Source organism: Carcharhinus amblyrhynchos, chromosome 21, assembly GCF_965287045.1.
Source record: "Carcharhinus amblyrhynchos chromosome 21, sCarAmb.v2.hapA, whole genome shotgun sequence".
NCBI classification, from domain to species: Eukaryota; Metazoa; Chordata; class Chondrichthyes; order Carcharhiniformes; family Carcharhinidae; genus Carcharhinus; species Carcharhinus amblyrhynchos.
Window position 1 is genome coordinate 17,012,320 of NC_137344.1, and position 13,501 is coordinate 17,025,820.

Here is a 13,501-nt window from a genome sequence, read left to right on the forward strand (position 1 = left end):
CAACAAGGAATTCCTCAGCAATCTGAAACTTTTTCCCAGTTTGTTCTGTTTTGGTATAGGAGTCAGGCGGTAACTTAAACAGGTGAACATTAGGGTTTGCTTGCAACAAGTAATCAAGAGCACTCCAAAAGGGTGACAGGAATTTTCCCATCCCGACTGCCAAGGGAATCATAGTGGGCAGACCTTGCAAATTTCCGTTGACCCCGGGTGGGATTTTCTGGTTTTGGGGCGAGCGCGGCTGGAAAATCCCGCCCAGTATGTTACCACAAACTAATACTGGCCAAGCTTTTATTTAGTTTTTAATTCTCTTCCTTTGCCCTCCAACATTCAGCAGGACCTGTACCTTCCCTGGCCCCAAAAGGTTGGCACATAATGTTTGCTCACATCTCCACCAATGTAATTGTTAGAACGATCATTCGCAGCTCAAGAATGCCCCAGATAAATTTCCTCTTCATCTCCTCTCTACACTTAGCCTTCACACATGTAGCAATACCAAGGTCAGTAAGAAACAGATCATAAGAGTCATGGATGGAAACCCAAGTCTCTTCCATTCATTACTTCAGCTGTCATCTTGCTATCTGTGCATCGGCACACTCACTGTAAGGTTAACAGAGCAGTATTTGTGCAAAACATACATCCTTGTATCATCTGATTTTTTTACAAGACCTTTTACAACCGTTATTAAAACTTCCCATTGCTGTGGTCTTGTGCTGATAAAGAACGTGCGAGGTCAAGGAAGAGTGCTATCAACTTTAATAACTCAGTTATAGCACAATAGAAAAAGTTCAAGCAAAACTTCAGAGAAACAAGAACTTTAGTGGCGTAATAAAAGATTTTTTGATCAATGAAGGGTACTCACTAAGGGATTAAATCTGGCAATCGGCAACATAAGTCAACACATCCTGTTGCTTTTGCAGCTTACAAACTGAAAACTTTAGCTACAGCTGACTAATAAACTCAGCATTAGTAAAACTGAATTCTCTGTTGTGACACTGCTAGTCATCATTGCAAATACTTAAAATAATATTTCCATTTGCAATCTATTTTTAAATGATTGTTGGAGAAGGAGCACAGTGGTTAGCACTGCTACCTCACAGCGCCAGGGACCCAGGTTCGATTCCCAGCTTGGGTCACTGTGTGAAGTCTGCACATTCTCCCCATGTCTGTGTGGGTTTCCACCTGGTGCTCCAGTTCCCTGGTTAGGTGCCTTGGCAAAGCTAAATTCTCCCTCAGTGTACCCAAACAGGTTCTGGAATGTGGAAACTAGGGGATTTTCGCAGTAACTTCATTGCAGTGTTAATGTAAGCCTACTTATGACACTAATAAATAAAAGTTAAAGATTAACTTAATTCCTGAGTTTTGTAGAGGGTAGTCCTTTGATAACTTGATAAGTTCCTTGCACTACAATGAAAACCAAACGTTGGTTTCTCTGCTCACTCCATTATATTTAGCATCAGGGTATAAATCAGCATTATTCTTTTATAGCAGTTTTTATTGTAAATCTGGACTGTAATCAAACTTATTCCGATCTCAGAAGAGTTAATTTCACTTTACAAGCTGTCTTCTGCAGTCTGTTCAGCCCGAGTGCAAACTATTTCACTGCAAGGAGCAAGAACATTCGAGCTGGCACAAAAGAAATGCCTGGGCTTTTCAGCCACCACAATCAAAAGGGATTAAAACAAGAAGTCTCCAGGACAGACCAGAATACAAACTAGAAACACACCAAGAGGTCAGGGCTTCTTGTCGCCGCTGGTTAACCACTTGGAGGCCAAAACCTGTCTTGTTCTAGATTTATTTACCGTGTCTACCTCTTCGATACCAAATGTTGTGGAGGGATTAAACACTCCCTCTCTCCTTCCTCAACTCCCAAAACCACGAGCCTTCTGATCAAACCATATTCTGCAATACACAGACACCTGAACAAACTGGCCAGCACTTTAAGGAATTTACAGATTCTCAAAAGAGGATTGGAAATGGCTAGCTGCACTGCATTAATGCAACAAATGAGAAATGCAATCGGTGTTACCATTCAGTTACTATTTTAGTTGAATTCGGACAAATGTGTGGTGTGTCACTTGAACGATGAAGTTGCTAATCTTAAGCAGTCAGTTTGCCCAAAAAAAATTTAAAAGATTCAATTTAGAGTTAGCTTGAAATTGTATGTTATAATTTGCAAATGGGAAAATAAAAATACTTGGAGAGCGAGTGTGTCAGTGTATGTACATGTACAAACACACTGGGTGAATTTGAGAAAGAGAGACAGAGACAGAGACAGAGACAGATCTCCCGCTCAGCAGTGAGCAAAAGCTACTTGCCAAAGAAAGTTATGCAGCTTTAACACAGGTTCAACCAAGTAGTGGCAGATGGTAGCTGTACAGCAGTGTGGAGGTATTACTGTATTTCCAAAACAAACATTTTCTTCGAGAAGCCCAGCTCAGCCATATCACATATGGTGCCACTTATTTTTCAAACTAAAATCACTATCAGTGTAATTCCCCAGTTGCTGGTGTGTATTTACAATATTTTAATGTTTGATCCTGTCGATAAAAGTAAAATCTTGCTTACTGTGCATAACAATTCACATCAAGAGGTCAGTATAGTGGAAGCCCAGTTACCACAACAGTTCTGTCACAAAATCTAATCTTTCGGGTTGGATGGGTTTGGAGTGCAGCAGTAGGATTAATGCTTTGAAGTTCTGTGCTTGGTTCCTGAAGGTAATTTGGAGTTCTCTAACTGGATCACTATTCAACTTGTACCAAAGGTGAAATGTACTTGACTACAATTAATGCTGCGTGCAATGTCCTTTGCATCACTGTCTACAGAATGGAGACCCTTTCTCTCTAACCCACAGATAATCTGCAACTTCAACAAAATACAAAGAAAAGCTGGATTAATGAGCCTGGAGCACCCCCTACAGCTGCAGTGACCGGTTTCATATTGGTTATTGATTCATTGAAAGTTGCTAGAGAATTTGTTTCAGATGAATTATCTGACAATTTATTCCCAAGGGATTTGGAATTCCTTGAGAGGAAAATTGTCACCAGATGGCCTCATTGGCTTCTATCCGAAGAGTAGAGAATGGGAGAGAACAAGGCGGGATTGTGGGGGGTGGGGGGGGGGGGGGGGGTGAACCCTAGCTGTCAGTAAGCATTTTTCAAAAATGTGTTTTATAGTTTGGATAAAGTGATGGCCAGTAGTAAGGGCTGCACCACTCACTGCTGGAAAATGTATTACAGAGCTTAACTATATGTGGGAATGGAGCATAATATACACCACAAGTGGTACAAAGTCTGATCAGCTTCTACCTTCCCTTCAGATAAATGCAAGGCTAGTTAAAAGCACATATGTGAGTGGGTGATTCCAAATGCTATGGTAGTCTATATCTGTCACTTGCGTGATGAGTTTAACATGACGCAAATGAGTCAATATATTAGAAAGTTAGCGATGCGCCAATAGGCACATAGACCATTTCCTATGGAATTGCCAACTTTTGATACATAAGCTATTGTAGAACCACCTGAAAATTAAGCCTTGGTTAAGTTGTTATTCAGGTTAAGGAAACATGCATTGCAAAGTGGCCTGGATAGAGTGGTTTTCTCACAGAAATTATTTATGTGCTTGTAAAGCTCTGACATCTGTAACTTGAGACCTTTTCAAAATGCAATGATGCATTATCTATTCTGCCCAGGCATCGAGCGTCATCAGTATTGTGTCTATATGAAAGATTTATTATCTTGCTCTTCCATTTGAATTAGGTTACGTGGTGATATTTTGATAGCCTATCAAAATTTACTCGACAACAATAGTTTTCCAGTCATGTGACCATTCTGACAAATACTTTCAAAATATGTTCATTGACACCACAAGAATGTAAAAAACTCATCTCAACAATGTTGAAAGATTGAATTCCCAAAACAAAAATAGGTACAACTTAATGACATTGCCTTCATCAATTTGCATTTCCAAAATCCTGTCTGCTTTTGACCAGCTTTAATGTGGAGATGCCGGCATTGGACTGGGGTAGGCACAGTAAGAAGTCTCACAACACAGGTTAAAGTCCAATGGGTTTATTTGGTAGCACAAGCTTTTGGAGTGCTGCTCCTTCATCAAATGAGTGCACCTGATGCTTTTGCATGAAATGATTTTGAACATCCTTATTAACCCCTTCATCCCCTCTGCTCCCTTTCACCACCACCACCACCACCACCACCCGCCCCCCCAGAGTAGCTTCCCTACTCTGTCCCTAGCTGTAGTCTCGTATCCTTGGTACTGTCTTCCTCCTAACTTTACTCTGCATATGTTCTAAGGCCGTAAATTCCGTCCGAAACTATAGTGCTAACAGTTGGATACAATGTTCCAATTGGGACCTAGCCAGTGACTTATAAAGGTTTGGCATAACTTTCTTGCTTTTGTGCTCTGTTTTAAGCTTTTTTTAAACAACACCCTGCCACCTTTGTGTTTGGATATCCAAGGTCATCGTTTTTCTGTATTTGCCTTTCCTTTAAAACTGTACCATTTCGTTTTGATTGCCTCTGCTCATTCTTTCCATCGAAATGAATCACTTCACACTTAGCTGTGCTAAACGTCATCTGCCATGTGTTGCCTGTCTATCTGTCAGCCTGTCTATGTCATTCTGAAATCTGTTACTGTCCTCCTCAATGTTTCTGATTTCTAAGTTTTGTGCCATCTGCCTCCACAGAAGGATGTCTGCCTTGGTTCCTTAGGCAGTGTCATGCTTCCGGTGAAGTGGGGGATAAAGTTGGAAGGAGTCATGGAAAAGACTGGGGAGGATCTTGTAATGGGAACAAAATGAAAAGGGCTGCAAAGCATCACCATGAGCTAAAGTTCACCCACAGAGTCAATCCAGATGCGAAGCAATCATATAGCATTTAATAACTTCTTACCATATCATATCATCTGGTGTAGTTTGTCCGTGTTCGAGGTTTTGCAGCAACATACCTGGAGTTAAACAACAACAATGTTAACAATAGTGGAATAACAGTATTTATGGAATCAAATAGTAAATATACAGTAGATTGCAATACATTTAAAAATTATAAATAAGCTCAATTGTCCAAAACATTTCAAGATCTCCAAAATTTAGTAAAATTGGCAGCTTAGAATTTCAATAAGCAAAATCTAGGTTACAATTAATCTTTACATTAACATGTTGATTTTCTCTAACCACCTAACTCTGGTGCTGATGACTGAGTTAGGGAATTTAAAACTTTGTCATCCAAGGTTTCCTGATTCCAGGTACTTCACTGTTTTTCACCTCAAACTCTCATTCCAAGGACTGGTTGCTGGCTGGAGCGGCAGAGTGGCACAGTGGTTAGCATTGCTGCCTCATAGTGCCCGGGACCCAGGTTCGATTCCTGGCTTGAGTCACTGTCTTTGAGGAGTCTGCATGGGGTTCCTCCGGGTACTCTGGTTTCCTTCCACAGTCCAAAAGACATGCTGATTAGGTGCACTGGCCATGCTAAATTCTCCTACAGTGTACCTGAACAGGCACTGGAGTGTGGCGACGAGGGGATTTTCGCAGAAACTTCATTGCAGTGTATGCCTACTTTGTGACACAAACAAATAAACTTTGAATCATCAGATTGACAAATGCTACTTTTCCTCCTTTTTGGAATATAATGATTTTCAGGGAGAGAACAAACTGGTTTCGTGCAATATTTATGCTCATCATACTTGTTCAGTTTCCTTCAAGGATCTCATGCCTTTAAAGCTTGTAAGCTTGAACTAGTTATGGTTTTTGCATTTGTGGAACTTTGCTTCACTCTCCAGATATCACCTCCTGTACAACTTCTCATCTGTGGGAAAGGGTGTATCTGGTTGAGTATAAGTTACGTGTTAATATGAGGCATCGAAGAACTTGGATTGTTTCAAGTTCATTGTTTGGATTCAGCCAGTTTTTGTATCCTTTTGAGAATAGGCATGGCCCGAGACTGGAGGTTGGTAACACAGCTACTCGGAGAATTTCATTTTATTCAGCAGATCTATTGATTGGATTGTCTGTTGGTTTCTACAGCCTCTCTGGTTTTCCAATCTGTGGTTGCTTGCTTAGATTTATAGGCAAGCTGCCTGACCATTGCTTTGCAATCAAGATATTTCTCTATTTATTTGAGCACTTTAAGTTTTTAAATGTCCCTTTATTTGCCCTCTTATGATCACTCTTTAGAAAGGATGCCACGTGCCTTCCAAATGATCAATGAAGGGGTCTGAATTTCTATTTGTCCAATCCCAGGTCCATGTTTGGAGGTTGGTGCTAAAGTAGGCTGCCTGATACTTTACTTGAATAAATGAAATAAGTCTTTGAACAACTTCCTGATTAATTCTGTCCAGTTTGATCAATGTGTTTTGAGATACTTTAGATACAGCTGTATGGGATTAGCACAAATTTAAGGTCATTATAGTTATTGTTGGTGCAGACTCGATGGGCCAAAGGGCCTTTACTGCACTGTATGACTCAGTGAATCTACGACTTGATGAATTTTACGATGCCAAATTTATCAATCTAACCAGTAAATTCTTGCTTCTTGCAGCAGAGTATGCTTGATATTTTGAGGGATGTCCTAATTCTTATTACTGAGATGAAACCATGTGACAAAGTTTAGCTTGGTTTCCATTTTATTTAATCAGTAATTACTATTCAACAGAGCAAGGTATACAGGTCTTTGTGATATGTCTTATATATATTACATATATTATGATATGGAAATGGTAGCCTTTTTAAGATATTGCGTTGCTTATATATTTTGAAGGATACTTGTATTCTGCATGGTTGATATGAAACCTGTTGGTCCAAAATTGGTTTTAGTTAGTCATTTCACCTTGCAAAAAGACAGAATAACATAGGGACAATGGCAAGAGCAGTGGTTTTCTATGTTGCTAAATACTGATGCCTCCTGGGTTTATTCTCCAGGATACCTTGAATGGAGAAAACATTTGTCACCATAACCAAAGGAGTCTTAGCATTATAAATGAGTCCCTGTCTGCCAGCACTTTTTTTAAGGTCCTCCACGCACATACCATGTAGACCTGCTACACTCCCTTCATTCTGTCAAGCAGCAGATTTACTTCCATCCTGCTTATTGCTGGAATGAGGGGTTTACACGACCATTATAACTGGAAAACTGTTTAATAGCAATTTATTATTGTGTGAATAATTTAGTTTGGAAACTAGTTTAAAGCTCAGTCCTCTACTGTAAGTGGTCGCTTTACTTCACCAAACGTGCACAAATTAGCACACAGGACGTGACCTGTCTTTGCGATAGAGAAACTGCAGTCTTTTCAAAGTGATCTTCAAATGAAGTTTTTAAACAGTGTGCCCTGCCAGATAGCGACGATTTCCCACCCGCGTTCTACCTGCAAGTGCAAACAGCAACATGGGTGCAAAATATCGAAAGAATGGGAAAGATCTCACCAACAAGGTCTCATTTTTCAATTCTCCCAGCCCTGGGAAAACATCAGTGATGTTTACAAGTTTTTTTTAAAAACAGGAACCATGTGGAGACAACCTGTTAGGGAACAGTGTCATGGGGTCTCTTCTGGGGAGCTCCAATGGGAGGGAGATACCTCTAATCTGTGGGGGGTGGGGGGGGGGAGTCTCCATGTGCGTAAGGGGGATGAGGAGCTGCAGGCAGTTTTCTCACCGCAGCCAGCACCCTGTGCAGAAAATGGAGAATTCCACACAATGGGTCTTCATGAAGCATGGTGGCACAGTAGTTAGCACTGCTACCTCACTGCATCAGGGACCTGGATTTGATTCCCGCTTAGGTCACTGTCTGTGCAGACTCTGCACGTTCTCCCAGTGTCTGCATGGGTTTCCCCCAGGTGCTCCGGTTTCCTCCCACAATCCCACAGACATGCTGGTTAGGTACATTGGCCATGCTAAATTTTCCCTCAGTGTATCCAAACAGGTGCTGCAGTGTGGCGACTAGAAGATTTTCACAGTAACTTCATTGCAGTGTTAATGTAAGCCTACTTGTGACACTAATAAATGAAACTTTAAAACCAGTTGTTGGGTTTGACAGAATTTTGATTAAGAGAGTTTGTCCTCCCAATTCGCTCTGGGGCTTCTGTACTCTTGCCCATTCTTGTGGGCGTGCTAGCAACTCTACTCTTGGAGGCAAGTTTTAATAGTTTTCTGCTGCCCAGATTCTGTTTGTTTTTGATTTTAGTTGGTGGATTTTCTTCAAGGCGTTGATGTACTTTTAAATAATTGCTGACTTTTGACTACTCTTTTCTCCCTTCTGACATTGCTGAAATAAATTGTTGAAGATGAAAGAAAAATGTTTTGCAACGACCATCTTCCAAAAGGGTGAATCAACATCAGATCAAATCATTACCCATTCTTGCCATTACTGACATCACCATCACACCACAGGCTGTCTAGAGGGTTTCCCACAGTGAAAGTACTGCCAGTCCTGTAAAAACAAGCCTCAAATGTTCCAAAGATGCTCCAATTATATTGGGCGGCACAGTAGTTAGCATTGCTGCCTCACAATGCCAAGAACCCAGGTTCAATGCCAGCCTGGGGTGACTGTGTGGCATTTGCACATTGTCAGCATGGGTTTCCTCCGGATGTTCCGGTTTCCTCCCACACTGGTTCGGTGCATTGGGCATCATAAATTCTCCCCCAGGATACCCAAACAGGCATCGGCATGTGGCAGTTAGGGCATGTTCACAGTAACTTCATTGCAGTGTTAAAGTAAGCCTAAATGTGAGACTAATAAATGAAGATCAATTTGTCACACTTCCAAGATGTGCTCCTTCATCACAGTGATTAATCAAACATTTTGGAAAGTTACCTCAACTCCACAAGTTGCACAAAAAACTGATGGAATTGAACAGGTTTCTGAAAAATATTCGGAAGCGGTCTTCTCCCAATATCCCCTTATCCAACGTTAAAATGAGTTACCACAGTAACACCAACATCCTACTGAAAAATAAACAAACTCCACACTAAATGTACTTCTTTAAAAATAAAATCGAGACCTCAAAGTACAAAAATCGAGACCTCAATGTACAAATTCTTGAGTGCCTTTTGATGTCAATGGCATCTGCCAGGGGAAAATAAAACAAATTTTTTACCACTGTCACCCCCACAGTGAAGGCTGGGAGCCTGCTCCAAATCATCCTGTCACAGATGCTTTTACATACTGATTGGCATTTTCAAGAGAGCTCCTTTTTCCCTCTATCAACACTTTGCTGCCAAATTATAGTGCCTGCTCTTCTGCACACTAGGTTACCAAGGAATACGGTTGACAGAAAGGTTTTTTCTAAGTTTTTCTGTGTGGGTGACTTCCTGAAAATATTGACAACACTTCTCCCTCCCTCCCCCACATCTTAGCTTGGCATCGCAAACGCAAGAGTACCATCACAACTGAACTTATTTTTAATATTTGTATGCAGCATCAGAAATAGTGAGCAAATAGTTCAAATGAACACACAAAAAATACAGAATGAAAACCATTTTTGTCCAGTTTCGAGAGGACAGGTATTTTCAGCGCATTATTACCCAAAGAACTGGATTAAAAGAGCCACGGTCTCTTGCTTTCAGACAGCAAGGGAATAAATAGTTTTGATTGACTTAAATTTACATTAAGGGCGACATACCTGATCCTCAGTATCCCAGTTGGCAGGAACTCTCATGTCTGCCAAACCTCTTTAAAAATTCTTTGGTGGAGTACTGAAAGGACTGGTAAAAAGAATGCAACCCACCACCGTCCCGACATACCAGAACTGGGAAGCTTATGTAGCTGTAGAATTTCTCGCTTGTTTTGCTAATTTGATAAGCTTTCTTACAGAGAGTATAAAGAACATAAAGAAATGGCTAGGCCTCCATGGGAAAATTGAAAAGCAAGCAGAATTAGGATGCAAAGTCAGGGCTCAAATGGACCCTTCCATATCATGTATGACAAGTCGCAAAATCGCTCCATTCCCACCAAATGATCAAACCTCATCTTGACGAACACAGACTCGAGAAAATAAATGACATTAAAAGAGATCACCCTCAATGATTCATTAAGACTCATTCCATACAACATTGCCTCAGAAGAATGTCCTCTATTTTAATATTAACCAATTGCTGTACGTGAAGATGCGAGCAGAAAGGGAATTGAATTAATTGAAAGGCTGTTCCAAAGAATATTTTATACAATGGGAAACAGATGGATTCGAATATACAAAATGCATGCATCTGGATTTGCACATGGTTTGAATGGTTTTACATTGATTTGAGTTTCCTCAAGCGCATCTCAGCCCACATATTAAATGGTCTTTTTTAGATGCATGGCTCGCGCAACATTTTCTATTCAATTCTTTTACCTCCAATGTAAATTCAGTTCGATTGGAAAACTGTTCCTATTTGTTGGTGGATTAGGTCTCTAACCATTGAAGTACAATCAGTAATCTCAGGCATCTTCGGGCCACTGACTTCAGATAGGATCACCAGAGTTTTAAGGACATTGAAATAGGAGTAGGCCATTCAGCCCATTGAGCTAATCTGCAATTCAATTAAATCATGGCTGATCATCTACCTCAGTGCCACTTTCCCATACTATCCCATATCCCTTTATGTCATTTGTATCATCATCATCAATGTGTCGTTTGGGGGCAGCATGGTGGCAAAGTGATTAGCACTGCTACCTCAGCACCAGGGATCCAGGTTTGAATCCCGCTTTGGGTCACTGTTTGTGTGGAGACTGCACATTCTCCCCATGTCTGCGTGGGTTTCTTCCAGGTGCTCCAGTTTCCTCCCACACTCCAAAGATGTGCAGGTTAGGTAGATTGGCCATGGTAAATCCTCCCTCACTGTATCTGAACAGGCACCAGAGTGTGGTAACTAGGGGATTTTCACAGTAACTTCATTGCAGTATCAATGTAAGCCTACTTGTGACACTAATAAATAGACTTTAACTTTTATTCAGCAATCTACTGATCTCTGTATTAAACATAGTGACTGAGCTTCCAAAGCTCTCTGGGTAGAGAATTCCAAAGATCACTATTCTCCAAGTGAAGAAATTCCTCCTCACCTCAGTCTTATTCTGGGACTGTGCCCTCTGGTCCTACACTCACCAGCAGGGGAAACATCTTGTTGACATTTACCTTGTCATGCCCAGTAAGAATTTCTGTAAGTTTTTGTAAGTTCCTCATTCTTTGAAATGCTAGAGAGTACAGGCCCTGCTTCCTCATAGGACAATCCTCCTGTTTCAGAGATTAGTCTAGTGAACCTTTGTTGCACTTGCTCCATGACAAGTATAATCCTCCTCAGATAAGGAGACAAAAGCTGAGCACAATACTCCAGGTGCGGTCTCACCAAAGCTCTATACAATTGCAGCAAAACATCTTTACTCCAGTGCTCAAATCCCCCTGTGATGAAGGCCTTCTTATTTGCTTGCCACACCTGGATGTGAGATTTTAGTGACACCCAGATTCCTTTGGACAGCCGCACTTCCCAACCTCTCACCATTTAAGAAATACCCTGCCGTTTTTGCTCTTTTATCCCACCACAATTGGACAACATTTATTCGCATCACATTCCACCTACCGTGTTCTTACCACTCACTTAGTCTGTCCAAGTCCCCCTGGAGCCTTCTCATAAAACTTACATTTCCACTTAGTTTGGTGTCAAAAGGAATGACAGTTCATAATTAAAGGAGCACAAGATGGTTCTTCTCCACACGTGAGGTTCAGTAAGAGATTTCCAAAACATTTTTGGACGCAGCAATGGAATTTTTATCCAGAGATCTAACCTGTTAACAAGATTAAATAAGCCACTAATGAAGCTTACAGACCAACTGTCAAACTATATTGGTTTATGCTCAAATAAATACCAACTCATGATTTTTGTATCAAAAATTCTGATTTTTTTTCATGAAGGGTATCTACCAGAGACTTGGGATGGTGAAGTTGGCATTACAACATGTCCAACCCAAGGATCCATTTAGTAGCTCTGAGGAATTGGATATTCCAGCTAAGAGATTCCAGTCACAGCTAGAAAAATATAGTTGTCTTTTCTCAAACTGTTGGGATATGTTCTAAAACGTTGACACCATCGAGGTGGTCTCAATGCAAACAAAACAAAACAAAGGGCACGATCTTACTGGCCACTCACGCCACACTTCAGCTGCAGTGAGGTCGGAGAATTTGACGCCCAGCCAAGTCTCCCTTCGCTGTAGCAGGATGGGAAAACCCTGTCAGCATGAACAGTGGCAATATTCCAGCCAAATACTTCTTCTGAAAGAATGGAGAATACCATTTATTAGGAAATGGGATTTCTCTTTATATTTTGATAAATTGCAACACAGAAAACGATAGCATTTGCTCTATTTTGCACAGCCAGAAACCTACAACAGCAAAGCCAGGGCATCAGGGATAACCACTCTGCCTTTCTCCAAAGTAGTGCTGGGCCTGTTTTACATCCATCTGAAACACCAGACAGGGAATTGCTCACCCGAAAGACCGCACCTCCACCAGTGCAGCACACCCTCAATATACACAAGGTGTCAGTCTAGATTTTGTATGCCCAAGCCCTGGAGGGGACTCGAACCTGCAACTGTCTGAGCCAGAAGCAAGACTCCAAATACGGGCAGGTTAGGTTGATTGGTTATAGAAAATTGCTCCTTAGTGTCGGGGGAGTGGGGTTAGCAGGGTAAATACATGGGCTTAAGGAGCTATGTAAGGCTTGAGTGGGATGGTTGTCAGTACAGGCACGGTGGGCCAAATGGCCTCCTTCTGCACTATAGTGATTCAATGTTTTCCGAGGCATGGCTTAGCGAAGTTAGTGGCCATTTTTGGAGCAACAAGCACCCTGCAGGAAAATTGTCTAGGTGCACAGGATGTACAGATCATTGACCACCCACATAGGGACTTTTCATGACATCATGCCACACTGTGCCAAGCTCAGTCTGACGTTCAACTGCGCCTCACAAGTAAATACCAACAGTATTGGTTTACCACTTTTTCCAAAAACTAAGGCCCATTATTTTGTGGCATTCTCAGTGGCCTTGCAACACATCCCTGCCAGACTGTACGTCAGTACATTACTAAGGTTAAAAATAGAATAGCTAAATATAAAAAGCAACAAGTTAAGGAAGTTAGTTCAGGTTGAAAGAATGTTTTCGCAGCAAAACTTCCTCCTTGTGACTTGCTTGTCTAAACTGAGACACCACGAAGTTGATAAGTGGACATGCTTCAACACAAAAACAGCTCAAATTTTCTATCACATTGTCTCAAAGTGTAGTCAATTCTCAATTTATAATCCATTGCCACACTATTGAAAGAATACTGCTAGATGAGAAAAGGTATCATCCAGTTTTGGATAAAGGTAACAAACTACTTGGTAACACAATGCAAAACACACCCTCATTAACTTTCCACCTTCCAGCCCAATGATTATTTTAAACCATGATTTTCATCAGTCTCTTCTCCATTGTGAAGTCAGAGAAGTGAGGTGTCTAAAAACTCAAGTGACAACTTACAAACAAAACAT

The 13,501-nt window shown here is 41.1% G+C and overlaps 1 long non-coding RNA gene across 1 annotated transcript in view; it reads right to left on the minus strand.

Moving 5' to 3' along the window:
* The window catches only part of LOC145356664 (uncharacterized), a 245,085-nt gene that overhangs the window by 67,247 nt on the left and 164,337 nt on the right, over positions 1-13,501 (minus strand). The window contains exon 2 of the long non-coding RNA XR_013889182.1: positions 4,905-4,959. This is a non-coding gene — a long non-coding RNA (uncharacterized LOC145356664). The remainder of the gene's footprint in view (positions 1-4,904; positions 4,960-13,501) is intronic.